Below are 15,020 nucleotides of genomic sequence, written 5' to 3'. Positions count from 1 at the left end.
GCCCCCGGGAGGGAGGACCTCAGGCCCGAGCCCACGCCCGAGCGGCCGCGGCGGCCCGCAGCCCCCAGCCCCGCAGCCCCCAGCCCCGCAGCCCCCAGCCCCGCGGCGCAGAGGGGACGAGCGCGCGGGCGGAGCTCGGCGATGCTTTCAGTTTCAAGTCTTCGCCCCCGGAGCCGGGGGCGGGGCCCGGGCCGCGCGGCGGCCAATGGGGACGCTCGCTGCGCCCACGTGACGCGCGCCCCGCCGCTCACACGGGCTGCGGCCGAGTTCAATTCAGAACTGCGGCGAGTCCGGCTTCCCCGGGAGCCGGGGCCGCCCGGGCGCCGGGGGCCGAGTTCCGAGGGACTTTGCAAAAGAGGCGCTCGCCTCCCTCCCCGCGCGCCTCCTCCGGGAGCACGGGGATGCTTGCACCTGCGCCGCCGGGGACCGCCTGGCCAGAGCCGCTGCTCCGCCCCCGGGGACGGGGGGACCTGCGCCCCGGAGCGCTTGGAAATTGTGAGTATGCCTGGGTCTCGGTGGGGCGAGCTGCCCGAGAGGGGGTGCGCGTCCGAGGGGCGTCAGGCCTCGCCAGGTCTTTGCAGGGCCCCCGCCGGAGGTGCGTCCGGCCAGGTAACGCGGCGGGCAGGCCAGCGCCGCGGGGACAATTGTTGCACGCTCTCTGTGCGGGTGCGGGTGCGGGTGCGGGTGCGGAGCCCGAAGAGCGAGGCGTTCCGGAGAGGAGCTGAGCTGCAGGGGGCTGCACCCCGGAACGTCGCCCCTGTTCGCCGCTTTGTTCATAGGAGAAAGAGGAAGGCGCACGCAGATGCACTTTTAGTTCACTTCTTTTCCTTCTCTATGTCGGGATCAGATCTGATGGGTTCCCCGAGAAAAGAAAGAAAGAAAGAAAATAAATAAATAAATAATAAATAAATAAATAAATGAATAAATAAATAAATAAATAATAAAAGGCAAACTTTGCAGACTCCACTGACAAGGGTGCCCTAGACTTCCCAGACATCTGACAGTTATTATAATTAGCTATGAAAGGCTGCCGAGACACTGGGGGGGGGGTGTGGGGGGCAAACAGCTCTCAAATTCTGAACAATGGCTTCAAGCCAGAGCTTTCTTTTTCTTTATGTTCTTTTTTCTTTCTTTAAAAAAAAAACCAAAAACAAACAAACAAACAAAAAAAACCACCACTTTTCATTTCATGATGATGATAGAGGCTGAGCTGCTCCCTCGGCGTTGTAGCCCACAAAATGCGAAATAGAGTCCCGGCCCAAGTGAAAGGTGACTGTGGAAAGTGGTCAGGGGAAAAGGCAGAAGGAAAAGACAAGCTGTCTGTATCAGGATCCAGCCTTCCAGGGATAAAGATTTTTTTTTTTTTTTTTTTGAAATTCCTAATAGGGTGGAGTGAGGATGTGGGGGTGGGGAGGAAGCATGCGGAAGCTTCTTTATAGAATGCTAGAAGAATAAAAGAATTTGGGATTTCTCCTTAGCAGAGGGCAAAAGATACACTTAGCATCTAACTTACATGCTTGGTAAGGTTTTTTTTTTGATGGAGTTCCCAACAGAAGCGACCTGCAAAGCAGGGTTTGGTTGTTGTGTTGTGTTGTGTATGTCTTTTTTTTCTTTTCCTTTCTGATTTATAAAATAATTGGAAACAAATGGGGGAAGAATGATCCCTGCCTTCTCTTTACATCCAGCTAGAGCAATCTCGCAATGCATGACGCCTGTACTTCTAGAATCATCCAGATTCTTCAAAAGTTATAAGCCGAGTCTCCTAAGAAAATGAAAAAGGCAAATCCAGTCGGTGCGATTGTGGCTTGATGAGGCTTTGGAACGACAAAGCCTCCCGCAAAAAAAGGAGAGTTTGCGCGAGAAAGCATCGCCCTCCTTATTTTTAGGAGAGAGTATCAACTCCCATCAATTATTGAAGGGAATTATTCCAAGGCTCCAGACATAACTAATTATGGCTTAAAGAGATCTGCCGGAGCCCGGCTCGTGTTCTAATTATAAAAGTCCAAGACGGTAGGATTCATTTTTTTTTTTTTTTTATTAAAGAGGACTTGGACACACATTTTCGCATGATCTTTTTAAAATACACTGTTGTTGGTTTTTTTTTTTTCCCCCTTCTTTTTTTCCCTCCCCCCTCTTTGTCTGGCCTCACGTTATCTACACCTCCCCCACCGCCGCCCACTGGGTGCCGAGACACCTGAAGGCTAGACATAATGATCAACAGAGCTCCAGCCTGTCTGGACTCCAGCCAGGTTTTTTTTTTTCCCCCCCTCGACAATCAAGGAGCTTGCACGCAATGCACGCCGAGCCTCTGCCCCTGCTCCGTGCAGATCCGGGATGGAAGTCTTACACATACTGCGGAAAGATTAAAGACAACAATATCCCCTTTCTTTTATCCCAGACAGCCTCGATTTTTAACCCTTTCATTACCCCCCCCCACCCTCCCCCTGAAACCAAGACGTCTCAGCCTTTCAAAGGCAGGCAGGTCCCCGGGGACCCTGCAACTCCTGCATCGCATTATTACCGACCCGCATGCCTCATTTGGTGGAGAAATCTCATCCCGGCACCTCCATCGGGGGGTGGTGGTGGGGATGCTCGGGGAGTCACCGTGGGCTGAGGACACAAAACCCCATGTCCTCGTGCGGGAAGGGCGTTTTTGAATGAGCTGAAGCTGTAGGAAATCTGGAGAAAGTCAAAGGTCTGCGGAAAGATTCTTGCAAGCCTTGCAGGAGGTTAGAGCATTTCTGATGATGCTGTTCTTTAAGCATCTCCCTCCCTCTCTCCCTCCCTCCCTCCCTCCTCTCCCTCCCTCCTCTCCCTCTCTCTCTCTCTCTCTCTTTCTCTATCTCACACACACACACACACACACACACACACACGCACATGCACATGCACGCACTCAAGAGACACATTCAGCCAGGCAATTATATCATTATATCACAGAGAAGCCCTGGTTTGCCGGTGATGTCATCACATATAAAATTTCGCCTTTGTGGGCGACGTTTTCAATCACCTAATCGCCAGCGTCTGTTGGGTGTGTGCCCATAGGAAGTTCACATGTTGGTGGGGTTAACCAACACCCGCAGGGAAGGACTGTTTCATTTGCAGCTATGTGTCTCTTGAAGATGTGTTTATGGGGCAGCCTGGCATGTTTATGCAGGTATCTGTAGCCGGGCACAGTTTTCTGGGTCTGGGGAGCCTTACTCACAGGCTGGCCGAACATTTTCAGAGGTGGCCGCGTTTCAGTGGTGTGGATAGGGTGTGGAAATGGTGAACGGTTTTGCAGTCACTGGGATAAAAATGCTACGGGGCTGAAAGGTGCTCTGACTCGGTGGAGCCTTACTTGCCATTTGCATTTTTGCAGACGTTAAATCGTCGCACTCTAACTTGGTGGGCGAAGCAAGACTGTCTACAGATGATTTAAAAGTGATGCTCCTTTCGTGTGCTCTGGGTTAGAGGATTATCGGGTTAAAATTTTGTGGGCTGGCGCAGTGTTTTCGTTTATCCTCAAGTTTATTTTATGGGGCTTCCACTGAACAGTTATCCGCCAAACAAGTGTATAGGTTTTTAATAATGTCTGTGTATTTGAATGTGCTGTTTTATTTTACTTAACTCGAATGGAGCAAAGTTTACTGATTTTATGGAAACGTATGGCTATCTCTGAGACATAAATATGGAACAACTGTGTATACGTAATGTCCTGAATTACTAAGTTTTGATGTGTGATTTAAGTTAATCCTCACTTCATATAGGACGGCCGGGTATACTTACCAGTTCCTGTAATACCTGAGTATTTGGAACATTATATTATTTTTTTGAATTTTGGAATTTGCTCCTAGTACTTCTTCCTTGCATACTTAGAAAAGGATTAGTTTTGAAAGGATTTGCAAGACATATGTATACGAACAGCACTATTTATACACCAACATACAAATGAATGAGATTAATTTTGCTGATGCATTGTACGATTGTTTTAAAACAAGAGGAAAAGTGTTCTGTTCTTTTTTGCTCTCATGTTACTTTTGTTGAGGAAAGTATATTGCTCAAAGAACAGACACATTTTGTACTTAGGAAAAACAAGCTGCACAAGTTAGGTGACATTCTGTGGGGTAAGACTCCAGTGTGTGAACTAATAAATAACTTTTTTGAGAAATTTTTGGGCCTGACTCCATATAATTTTTACATAAGTAGTCCTTCCAGCATATAGTGGAGTTCTTGCCTGAGGATGAATTATATAATTGTTCTGTCAAATATAAAAAAATGAACAAGCAGTTGGATTTAAATTTCACCTACTTTTCTAAAAACAAAACATGACATTGCCCACTGGGGATACAGGTTTACTAAAAAGGCATCTTTCAAAGAAAAGAAGATAATGGACTTGATTGAAATAGTTGAACTACGTAACGCCAATTCAAGAACAAATGGGTTTTCAGAGCATAAAGGAGAAAGAACAATTTACTATAGTACAGTTTATTCTTCTTACACAATAGTAATGATTTATTTGAAATGGGCAGAACAAACATAGTAAATATACAAAAACAACCAATGACATCTTATGTCAGAGATATGTCAAGATTCTTGTGTTTCATATAGTAGAATATTCTGAATTGAGTTATTTATTTGAAGACTTTAGTGAAAACCCACCCTCTTGTGTAGCCTGTCTGTTGATACTATAATCATGTGTTCTCGCACATGTGTGTGGATGGGATATATGCATATAAAATATATTTGAATATCGTTTTATGACCCAAAATAATTGTTGGTGTGTTATTATAACCAGAGGTTGGTTGGATTGTTTTTTGCTGCTCTTGGGTTAGAATATTAACATATTTTAATACAATGACGTTTGGATGGGGAGGTCAGCTAGCCATGTCTGTGCTAGCAGAGGGACATACTCAGATAATGGCCCAATGAACGTATTGATGATATAATTATTGCAAATGCCTCCTCTCAAAACATAATTCAGTCACATCAAAAGATAGGACTCTAACGTGGCTAACAGTGTAAAATGGTACTAAAAAAAACTGTTTCTTAACATCATGAAGATGATTTCTAAAAGTAGACTCACACTCATAATTTCTCTTTATGAAAGGACAGATTGGGTTTAAAAACAAAACAAAACAAAAAAGCCAAAAAACAAAAACCCAAACCTTAGTTTTTAGGCTTGAGACCTGAAATTATTTTGAGCAGATGCCGGAGCACTGCCCAGGGAATGCACAGGAATCTCAAGTCACAATGAGGAAAGAAGGAAAATTGGTGTGGTTGTGTCGTGCCTCCGACTTTATTCTTTTCAAGCCTACGTGCAGACAGCACTCAAAATTAATTTGAGTGAAAACTATCCAAGTTATTTCCACAATTTTCAAAAGGCCCACGGTCCTGTTGATCTCCCATTAAGGAGTAGTGTTCTAAGAGTGATTGAATGTTCCACGGCCTGAAACTCAAGTCAAGCTCAGTGAGGCGCTGGGGTCAAATGGGCTCATGAATCACAGATAGGAAATGAACTGTGTATTGCATATTTGGAGGTTGAAAAAGAAACATTTGGGATATTTTACCGTAAACAGATTTTGGGTTGATTTTTGGCACATCTTTTTAAACATCAAGCCTGCAGTTCAGCTGAAATAACTTTTTATATGTATAGCTAGGACCAGATGGCCACGTGCTCCTTTCTTATTTAGATGAGACTTTTCCTTTCAATAACATCTTTCTTCCTGACCTGCTTAAAAATTCCAGCGAATGAAATCAGCACAGGATTTTCAATTCTAATTGACCATGTGCAGAGGAAGGGGCAGTGGAGAAATCAGTGGAGGCATTGTAAGGCTCGCTGCCTCAGTTTTGTCTTTGTGTTTTTCCCTTACCAGCCAATCTAAACTGATTGAAAACATTTAATTTTTATTAAAATTAATATAGCTGCAAGAGCAATCCTCGATGCAAATTATGTGAGTTGGCTCTTTGTGCCGTTTCATCGCAAGTAATCCAAAAAAAGTTATCATGCACCTCCATCGTCTCTCAGCTAGCTGGTAATAAGCAAATGATTGGCTTAAAAAAACATTAAAATCTTGACATAATGTTTGAGTTAAGAAGAAGGAACGATGACACTAAATATATTTTGAACAAATCATTATTGGAACCTATATATATATATATATATATATATATATATACACTTTAAAACTTAACCTTGAAAATATCCACTATATAAAATCCTTGGTCTATTAATGTGTGTAGTCATTACATATATATATAACATTTCTGGAGATTTCATTTGGACTTGGATTGCTAGAAGATAGCAAGCGTTGAAGACAACCTGTATAGTTAGTGCCTCACTTAGCAAATCACATATGCTGTGACAGTGGGCATGTGAGTTTTCAGGTTTGTTTCTTTTGGACAAGTTCTTGACTCAAATAATTTTCTTCATAGTTTATGTACTACTACTTCAAAGAGTCAAAAATGTTTTCTTTTTAAAAAAGTTTAGTTTTAGAATGATAAAAGTGTGAGATGAAAACAAGTTATCCTTCCGCTCCTGACATTATTTTGACTAGTAAAGACAGAAACGTGTACCAAAGGTGCGTATTTTTGAAATCTGTGACAGAGATAAGAAAAACATCTGAATCAAACATCAGTGCCATTGAGAAATACTGGCCTCACAGCAACGTTGTCTCTGATTTGGAATTCTTTGCTCGTTCTTCTCCAGGTAACCTTTTATCTCAGGCAAATCCACTAGGTGTCAAAAAGTGGCATGCCTCATCAAAAGCCACGCTAGTGCAGTTGTTTGAAAAACGCATCTTATGATTGATAAGATCAATTAGGGTTTCGTTGCATCACAAAAATTGAAATGTGATTGCCCATGGGCTTCACACCTATGAAGGCATGCTCTAAGCCACCAACGTAGAAAGTCAGTTCTTTATGAACCTTATAAAACTTAAATTTCTGAGATTGGCATATGTATGTGTATATAGAATATTACCAAAATGCCAAAAAAGATCTCATTATGTCATTAAGTATATGGGTTGATTACTATGTCTCCTATTTGATGATTCTCCTCCTGATGCACGAATTATACAAATCTATTAGAAAAAAAATATATGTGGCAGGGGTTTGGCCCGTGTTTTGTTCTATTACCCTGAATGCATAAAATATATTTAGAACCTCGAGACAGCAAAATATAAACAGAAAACCTAGGCACGATACGAAGTCTAAAAATCATACATACTTTCAGCTCGGTTTTACTTTGCAAATAACATCCTAAGTGACAGTGAATCTAGCCGTTTAATGAAGGAGCTAATGGATCACGGGATCTTGAGGAAAATCATCAAAATGATATTGGTGCTGTAATTTCGGATGGTCGAGGCTGAAATGTTCAAAACGGATAGGTATAAACAAGGAACCCAACTCTTGAGTCACTGCCACTTCTCCTCCTTCCATGTTGTTCTGAAAAATAGGTCTTGATTCTGCAGGATCACAAATAATCACGAATACTGAATGAGTTTTAATATTTTTATTTCTATGGGGCCCTGGCTGGGGTTTGCTCGTCTGCTCTCCCGCATACCCTAAGTCTTTAGATGAACAGCACAGGAGCAATTGTGACCAGTTTGGGGAGCTCTGCAGCTGTGGGAAATGTCTGCCCCTCACTATCCCCCCTTTCCTGTTGTGCAAGACTGTGATCATCAGTCGGAGGCCGAGATCCCTGAGAAACCCGGGCCCCCCTTTCACTCTCCGGGGACACCATTTGTATCTCTTTGCACGTTGCTTCCAAAGAATCTTTCCCCAGACTCCAGCACACAGCTGAGCATTTGAGGCTTTCTCACCCAGTTGGCTATGCTCTCAGCCATCCCAGCTTAGGTAAGACTTTGCCTCCCCCTTAATTATGCAGCTACGGTTCACACTCAGAGCTGAAAAAGTTCTTTTTTTTTTTACTTTTATATTTTTAAACTGTGAAGCGAGTGGAGCAAACAGGATATATGTGACATCAGAAGAATATATGTAGGGGGGACAGATGCAGACGTCTCTGGCATCCTGAAAATCTGCAGTGTTGTAAACAGAATAACGAGATTACCCTGAATTTGATTGGCCAGCTCTCGCCACCAGCGCCTGGGCCACGGGCCCACCGTGGGGTGCAAGGTTTCTCCCGAGTGATGCACTGGACGTGGACTCTTCATTCCCGCACTTCATACTTGATTGGGTATATCAACTGCAGGGAAATTTGCTGTTTTTAACTCCAAGGGCCTTACCTCTCCTGCAGCAGATGTTGAATAGAACAAAAAGTGTTGAAAAGGGATTATGTCCATAAGAAGACAAGAGTGTGAACTGTACCAGAGAATCCTAAACGTGGCCACTATATCAAAAAGTTGACTCTAGTCGATTATAGTTCATCATGCATAGGGATTATCTAGAAATCTGTACGTAAATGTGGCCTCTGTGTGATGGGAATCAGGACCATACCAAAATTCCACTGCTTAGGAACATTTATAAAATAGACATAGTTCACTGATTTGTAGAGTCACCTGATTGCCCGTTGCTCTTAGCCATCGCTGGGCTGTGTCAACGTTAAATGGGAGAAAATGAAACATTTGGCCACTGCTCTTCACAGAGTGATTCTCTCCCACCCACCCCCCACCCCCCCCCCAGCCCTAGAAGGACATAAAGATTTAAGCTGACAACAGTGACCAGGAAGAAATTCATTCTTTGGTTAGTCCGAGGCCAGAAAAGGGTTAATTTTTTTTCCAATCTCTGTGAAGAGGGGGGTGAAAAAAAGAAAAAAAGAAAAAAACCCTGGAAGATAAAAACCAAACCAAAGCCTAAGCTGCTAGTGATTTGGTTGTATTTATGGATTATACTACATCTTGAAAAGAAGAAAATCAGAGCTGTAAGATGACGCTGCAGGGGTCGTCTGGACTTTTCACTGAGTCTAAAGTCTGTTTAGTCAATGCTTATTAAGGCCTGGATTTGACCTTTGCTCTCGTCCCTCCTCCTGTTCCAGGTGCAACATTTTTGCAAGTGCTTTACCATTATTGGACACTATGTGCAAGCCTCAAATTGTGAATGAACACAGTGTGCTTAGCATAAAAAGCAAGCCAGCAGTTATGATGCCCACATTAAAAAAAAAAAAAGAGGTTAAGAAGATTTGCAAACTTACATCCACTTTCTTTTATAATTAATAAACAGCGACAATAGGTGTTCTTCAAGATATAACTAAGGCGATTCTAGTGCAATTTGCATTTTAACCAGCTTGGTACATTTGCTGTTATGATGAATTTTTCTAAGAATATTTAAGGTAGTGATTTCTGTCTAAACAAATTATCCTTGAAGTTAACATAGAAAATCACAGATAATGAATTTGTTTAATTTTTTACATGTACCCTCTTAGTAATACCTGAAGCTCTTATGTTCTAGGTTTTGGTTTTGGTTTTGTTTTTTTTTCCTAGGGGATTAATTTTACTTCTAAAAAAGTACACTCACTAAGGGAAGAAAATACAAAATGCCCTACCATTTGATCCTGGAATACAGTAAAACTCGTTTACTTCAACAATTCTATGAAATGTATTTCCATATTTACATAGTGTTTGATAACTATGAGAGATAATCCACTGATACATATGCATTAATCGATATTTTGAATTAAATAGCCATGTTTAGGCCTTTGAAATGTTAGCTAACATGCTCTCCATATCAAGTGACCCAAAATTAATTACATAAACCAAAAAAGGGGAAAAGAAAGCTATTAGTATAGAATACATTAAAAGATTTAAAATTTTATCTTTCTGCTGAAAGTTTTGACAATTCTCTAAATTACATAAATTTATTCATTTTAAATCTATAGTTTTGAACTATGAAGAAAAGGAACTCTCTCACATACGAAGAAGGGTTTTAAAGTTTCACAAAAGAAGTCATGTATAAACTCATCTTTGTAAACTAGAATACAAAAAGTAGGAAAAATTCATTTTAAATTCAGAAATATTTCAGACTACACAGAAAGTATAATCAGTGTAAATACATTTTCATGTTTCTGCCACCAAGATCGACACTCTTTAGTATTTTTGTCTTCATTTACTCCAAGCTCTTAAGAAATAAGCTAGATCTAGTTGAAGACCCCAAACCCCTTTCTATTTCCTGATGTCCCTTTGGCTTTAGGAGTAATCACTATCTTTTACTTGCCAGATTGTCTTTCATATCTTCATTTTTAATCACCTAGTGATGTATCACAAACAATACAAAATGAATGAAATATCAAATACGAAGTTCCTGTATTCATTGCTTCTTACTTTAACTTTAACATTATTGAGAGATTTTTCAAGGGAACATATTCGTTGGAAACCGTATTTATTCATTTCTAGTTAAAAAACCATAATGACGAATTAATATAAAGATTTAGGTTGAAAGATTTCTTTGCCCTACCACCACTAACTCCTTTGGTTGCAGAAATTGAGAAAATGTCTCCTGTCTCCCTTTTATTCACATTCTTTAGATTTTACTGTTTTCACATTACATAAGGGATTGGTAATATGACTAAAACTTTATATTTCAACCCAACAGTCATTGCTCTCATTGTATTGTTTTTTATAAAGGAGCAGGTATTATAGGAGCTTCATGGATATTAGTTATCATATTTTTACACTCATAATACCTCATACGGATGCTTATTTTAAAATATTCTAAAGAGCCACCGAGTTATGTTTGGTTTGATTTGATAAGAAAATGTCAGCAATATCATAGTTAAAGAAATGAGCATTGACTTTAGGATTGTTTTTTGCCTCTTCATGTGGAGTCAGATTTCTTTTTAAAGAGGAGCAAATGCATTTCTGAAAAAAAGGTATTGAAACCGAGATCCTTATTTGAGCTCAGTATTGCTACGGATTTGCATAAGCCATGTGGTAATGCATTGCCACATAGACGTCTCCTTGCTAGTACGCCTCTGTGAGGGCATCCACAGGGGCATCGGAGTCCAAATCTGCATCAGAACCTTTACTGTTATGGGTTACCTTAAACATAATCTTCAGAGAGAAAACCTCAGAATTACATGACGGTGGCTTTAAATTTATTCTTCCCTAGAGGTCCCTCACTAATTATTTGGGTAGCGCTGTATCATGAGATACCTAAAGTCAATTTGAAACCTCAGTCAAGATCTTAATGCCTCCAGGGAAAAGATGCAACTAAAATACCTAGGTTAGAGACTTGAGCTCGCTCTCCAACAAAACTGTATTTTCAGCATTCATTTATGAGCTACCTTTATGTCAAGATTGGACAGTGGTAACCACTAGTAAATACGTACTCCACGTCATACGTAGGGCGACAATTTAAAGATGACAATAAATGAGTATGCAAGACTCCACCTTTTTTTTTCAGGTTCACATCAGAGTATGCTGTAGCCCTCAATAAAAGGCCCCTGATCTTTTAGGATAGGTATTAATAATAATAATAATAATAATAATAATAATAATAAAATAATAATAATAACACAATAATTTTGACTGCATCGTTTTTTACAAGAACAAATTGCTATACAACATATTTAAAATTTATCTTTTCTTTAACATTTTACTTATTTATTCATGAGAGACACGGAGAGAGAGGCAGAGACACAGGCAGAGGGAGAAGTAGACTCCCTGCGGGGAACCCGATGCAGGACTCGATCCCAGGACCTCGGGATCATGACCCGAGCCAAAGGCAGATGCTCAACCACTGAGCCATCCAGGGGTCCCTAAAATTGATCTCTTCTATAGTGTTTGTATACCAAACAATTTATTCAAAGGTGTCACCTTTCTACTATAAAATGAATTCAAGAGTATGGAATACTGGTTTTTTCTTCTCTTACAACATGGCCAAAAAGAACTAGAAACATATTTACGAAATATTTCTGGAACTTTCTTTTCTTTTTCTCAGCTGCCCATCATCTTCTTTAGCCTTTAAGCTACCCATATCCTTTCCCTCCAGATCATTTCATAGTCAGTGTTGCTCATTGGGGTCTTTTTTGTTCTTGTTTCTCCAAAACTTTGCTCAATTCATGAACATCTCTCAGTAATTTTATGTCTGTTTCTCATTATAGTCACACAGCAAATAAGAAGAGCACTGGATAAGGAATAAGAAGATATGTTACTAAGTGACTGGGTGACTCTTTTGGGACCTCAACTTCCCTGTCAGTAGTTTAGGGAATTAAGGCTCCTGGATCTTGAAGGTCCCATGACATACCTCTGCATGATTAGCTAAAATTGAGACTATTAACAGATTAATGAATTCTGTGCTTTCAAAATAATCTCAGTATGTTACACAGGTGCCACGTGGTCCAGCCTATTGGAAATAGAGTCATAGTTCTACTTTTTTCAAAACTATTCCTTTCAAATGTCTAATTTTCACTTGTTAAATCCCTTCGTATATAAACTTTGATTCCTATATGTACCTTCTGAAGCATATTCTTCACCTGAGTCTGCTGATTTTCTGCATGAAATAGCATTTGTAAAACCAGATAGTTTGGGGAGACCTTAGGTAATTCAGACGATGCATTTTACTGATGAAGCAAGTCAGGTCAGGAAACGATATGGTCACTTCTTCACAAAGACTTTGTGTGTGTGTGTGTGTGTGGGTGGGTGGGCGGATATTCTTTGCAAACCTTGTAATAATCTGGAACCACTGGGTTGGGTAACACAAGAAGGACTTCATTAGATCTTAACTGCTATTATTGCAATCCTATGATATGATGTGGGGGTTTCCCAGATGCTGATCTGGGCATTCATACTAAGAGTCACAAAATAGACATCTTCAAGGCATCACCAAAGTTATACTTCAAGTTCGCACTACCTCTATTTTTATTATAGAGAAGTTAATCATTGTAAGACTGTTGAGGAACTCTGACAACATTTTTACCCTGAATTTTAGCAATGCAAATTTACTCAGATTTCTTGTTTATGAACAACTTAGGAAAGTTATAAATTCTCTTGCTAATTCAGACAGACCATGCTTTAGGTGTAAATTAGTTTATAATTGTGGTATATGGTATATAGAACTTCCACAGGGAATAAGTGTGAGGAGTTGAATTTTCAGTTTCAAATGTCAGCAGCAGGGCTCATACTAAAAGTCCAAAACTCGGGAGTGCAGCACTAGTGGTGGGAGTCCATGGAGGAAAACATCATGCCAAGTGAGTTAAATAATAAATGTGAAATGAATTATATAAAAAAAACTGGAAATATAAAGAGTTATGACTACTGAGATCTTTGTCTACTAGAGTCTATACAAGAGATTTAATTTATCTTTTCAGGGAAGTGTGATCAACAATTTAACAAGTATTCAGATTATGTCATAAATCAGACAATTGGAAACTGATTTCTTAAGCCTGTGGTCCACCAAAATTATCTCTGCCTCCAGAGATATGGTGGAAACACAGAATAGATCCAAATTAAACTGCCTTTGTAGTTATCCACAGCATAAAAAATCAAGTGTCATAAAATTATGTATAATATGAAATTGTGGGGAAAGGTCTGTGATTTTCTTGATCCCTCTTTTTTTTTTAAAAAAAAGTCACTTTATTCAAATAATCATATAACCTAATCTTTAGAAAGGAAGAATGAAGGAGAAAAATAAAAGTATCATATTACATCTAGAAAGTATTTTCTTAGCTGAAAATGTGAATTTAGTGAAAATCACGTAGACTTGCAGAAATATTTGCTTAGATCAGATTTGAATTTTGTCTGTCGTTCTGTAAAGCTGTGCTACATTGCACCATGTGCACCCATTAACAGACAATACATTATTAACGGTCACATTTGAACTTGGTAGGGAAAACTTTAATTCCGTGATTGCTGACAATGCTAAGTTGAATTTATGCATCTGAATTTCCATTATAACCTTTTTTTTTTTTTTTGAAGTGAGATGCTAAACCAAAGGAAGTTGTGATCTAGGAAATATCAGTGCCTAAATGATATGCATAAAATGGAACATAACATTTTTCATGGCCACGGTGTGGATTTCTTTTCTTTGAATTTAGGGTGTTTATTTATTAGAGTCCAACTTCAGAGTTCATGACTTTGATTATCCAGTTTATGAAATGATATTAACTTTCAGTCAGAAAAGGTCCTTAGAGGTTACGAGTAGACAAAGAAACTGAGCCCTGAAGAGAGGAGTGAGTGAGTAATAATCTAAATTCATGGAGTGACTTACCCAGCATAAGATAGAATTCTTTCCATTTCTCAGGTGTCTCTCTAAAAATGACTGGGTAAAAGAAAACACAGAGATGAAAGCACAACATTTCCATTTGCTTAATAACGTTAGTTCTGATAAAAGCCCCGCTACAGATAAAGCTGAGTCAATTTGTTTTAATAAGAAGCCTCAGACCTCCTCCAGAAGCACTTAACCCCTTTGTTTTCAGCTTCTCATTTGTGAACAGTCTAACACACCCCCTTGGACATCCCATGACGCTAGGGATGCGTAGTAAGTGCTTACTGCCACTAAACCATGGCTCTACGTACAGTACATCTAATTCTCGTTAAAATGTCTATGATGCAAGTCCTATTATTATTCTTTTTGTGGAAATGAAGAAATTTAGCACTAGGATGGCTCCGCAGTAAGTCCCAGTTGCCCCAATGCCTGTATAGTGGACTAGCATTTGAACCCAAAGACCAGGCACTTCCCCTGTGCATCTAACTGCTTTTCTTCATGACTTTTCTTATATTATTGTTCTAAAGTCTGGCATAATAGGTGGGAGGGGAACATCAGCGTAATAAAGCATTTTATAAATGCAAGATGGTATTAATTCTAGGAAGAATGCCTGTCTGATCTCACATTATCATGGGTAATCAGTTCTTAGATGTGCAGGTCAAATCTCTAATGAGTTCCATTACAAGGAAGATTGAGACAGAACATATATAAGCACCATGGAAAAGCCCATTTATTTTACTTATTTACTTAAAATTCCTATATACCCAGTTCTCTTGAAAGTCACCATGATAAAGTTTGACCTGTGTGGATAACACATCTTTTATTGTCACACCGATTATATTTGTTTTATGAAATCAATTTGTTCTCGTATTTCCCTATGG

The 15,020-nt window shown here is 39.9% G+C and overlaps 1 long non-coding RNA gene across 2 annotated transcripts in view; it reads left to right on the top strand.

The window, feature by feature from the left end:
• Positions 1-296: 296 nt before the first annotated feature.
• The window catches only part of LOC129505763 (uncharacterized), an 88,192-nt gene continuing 73,468 nt past the window's right edge, over positions 297-15,020 (top strand). For both annotated transcript variants that reach the window (XR_008663599.1, XR_008663598.1), the window contains exon 1: positions 297-495. This is a non-coding gene — a long non-coding RNA (uncharacterized LOC129505763). The remainder of the gene's footprint in view (positions 496-15,020) is intronic.

The sequence above is a fragment of the Nyctereutes procyonoides genome, unplaced genomic scaffold (genome assembly GCF_905146905.1).
Source record: "Nyctereutes procyonoides isolate TBG_1078 unplaced genomic scaffold, NYPRO_anot_genome, whole genome shotgun sequence".
Taxonomy (NCBI): domain Eukaryota; kingdom Metazoa; phylum Chordata; class Mammalia; order Carnivora; family Canidae; genus Nyctereutes; species Nyctereutes procyonoides.
This window is presented reverse-complemented; position numbering and strand designations above follow the sequence as displayed.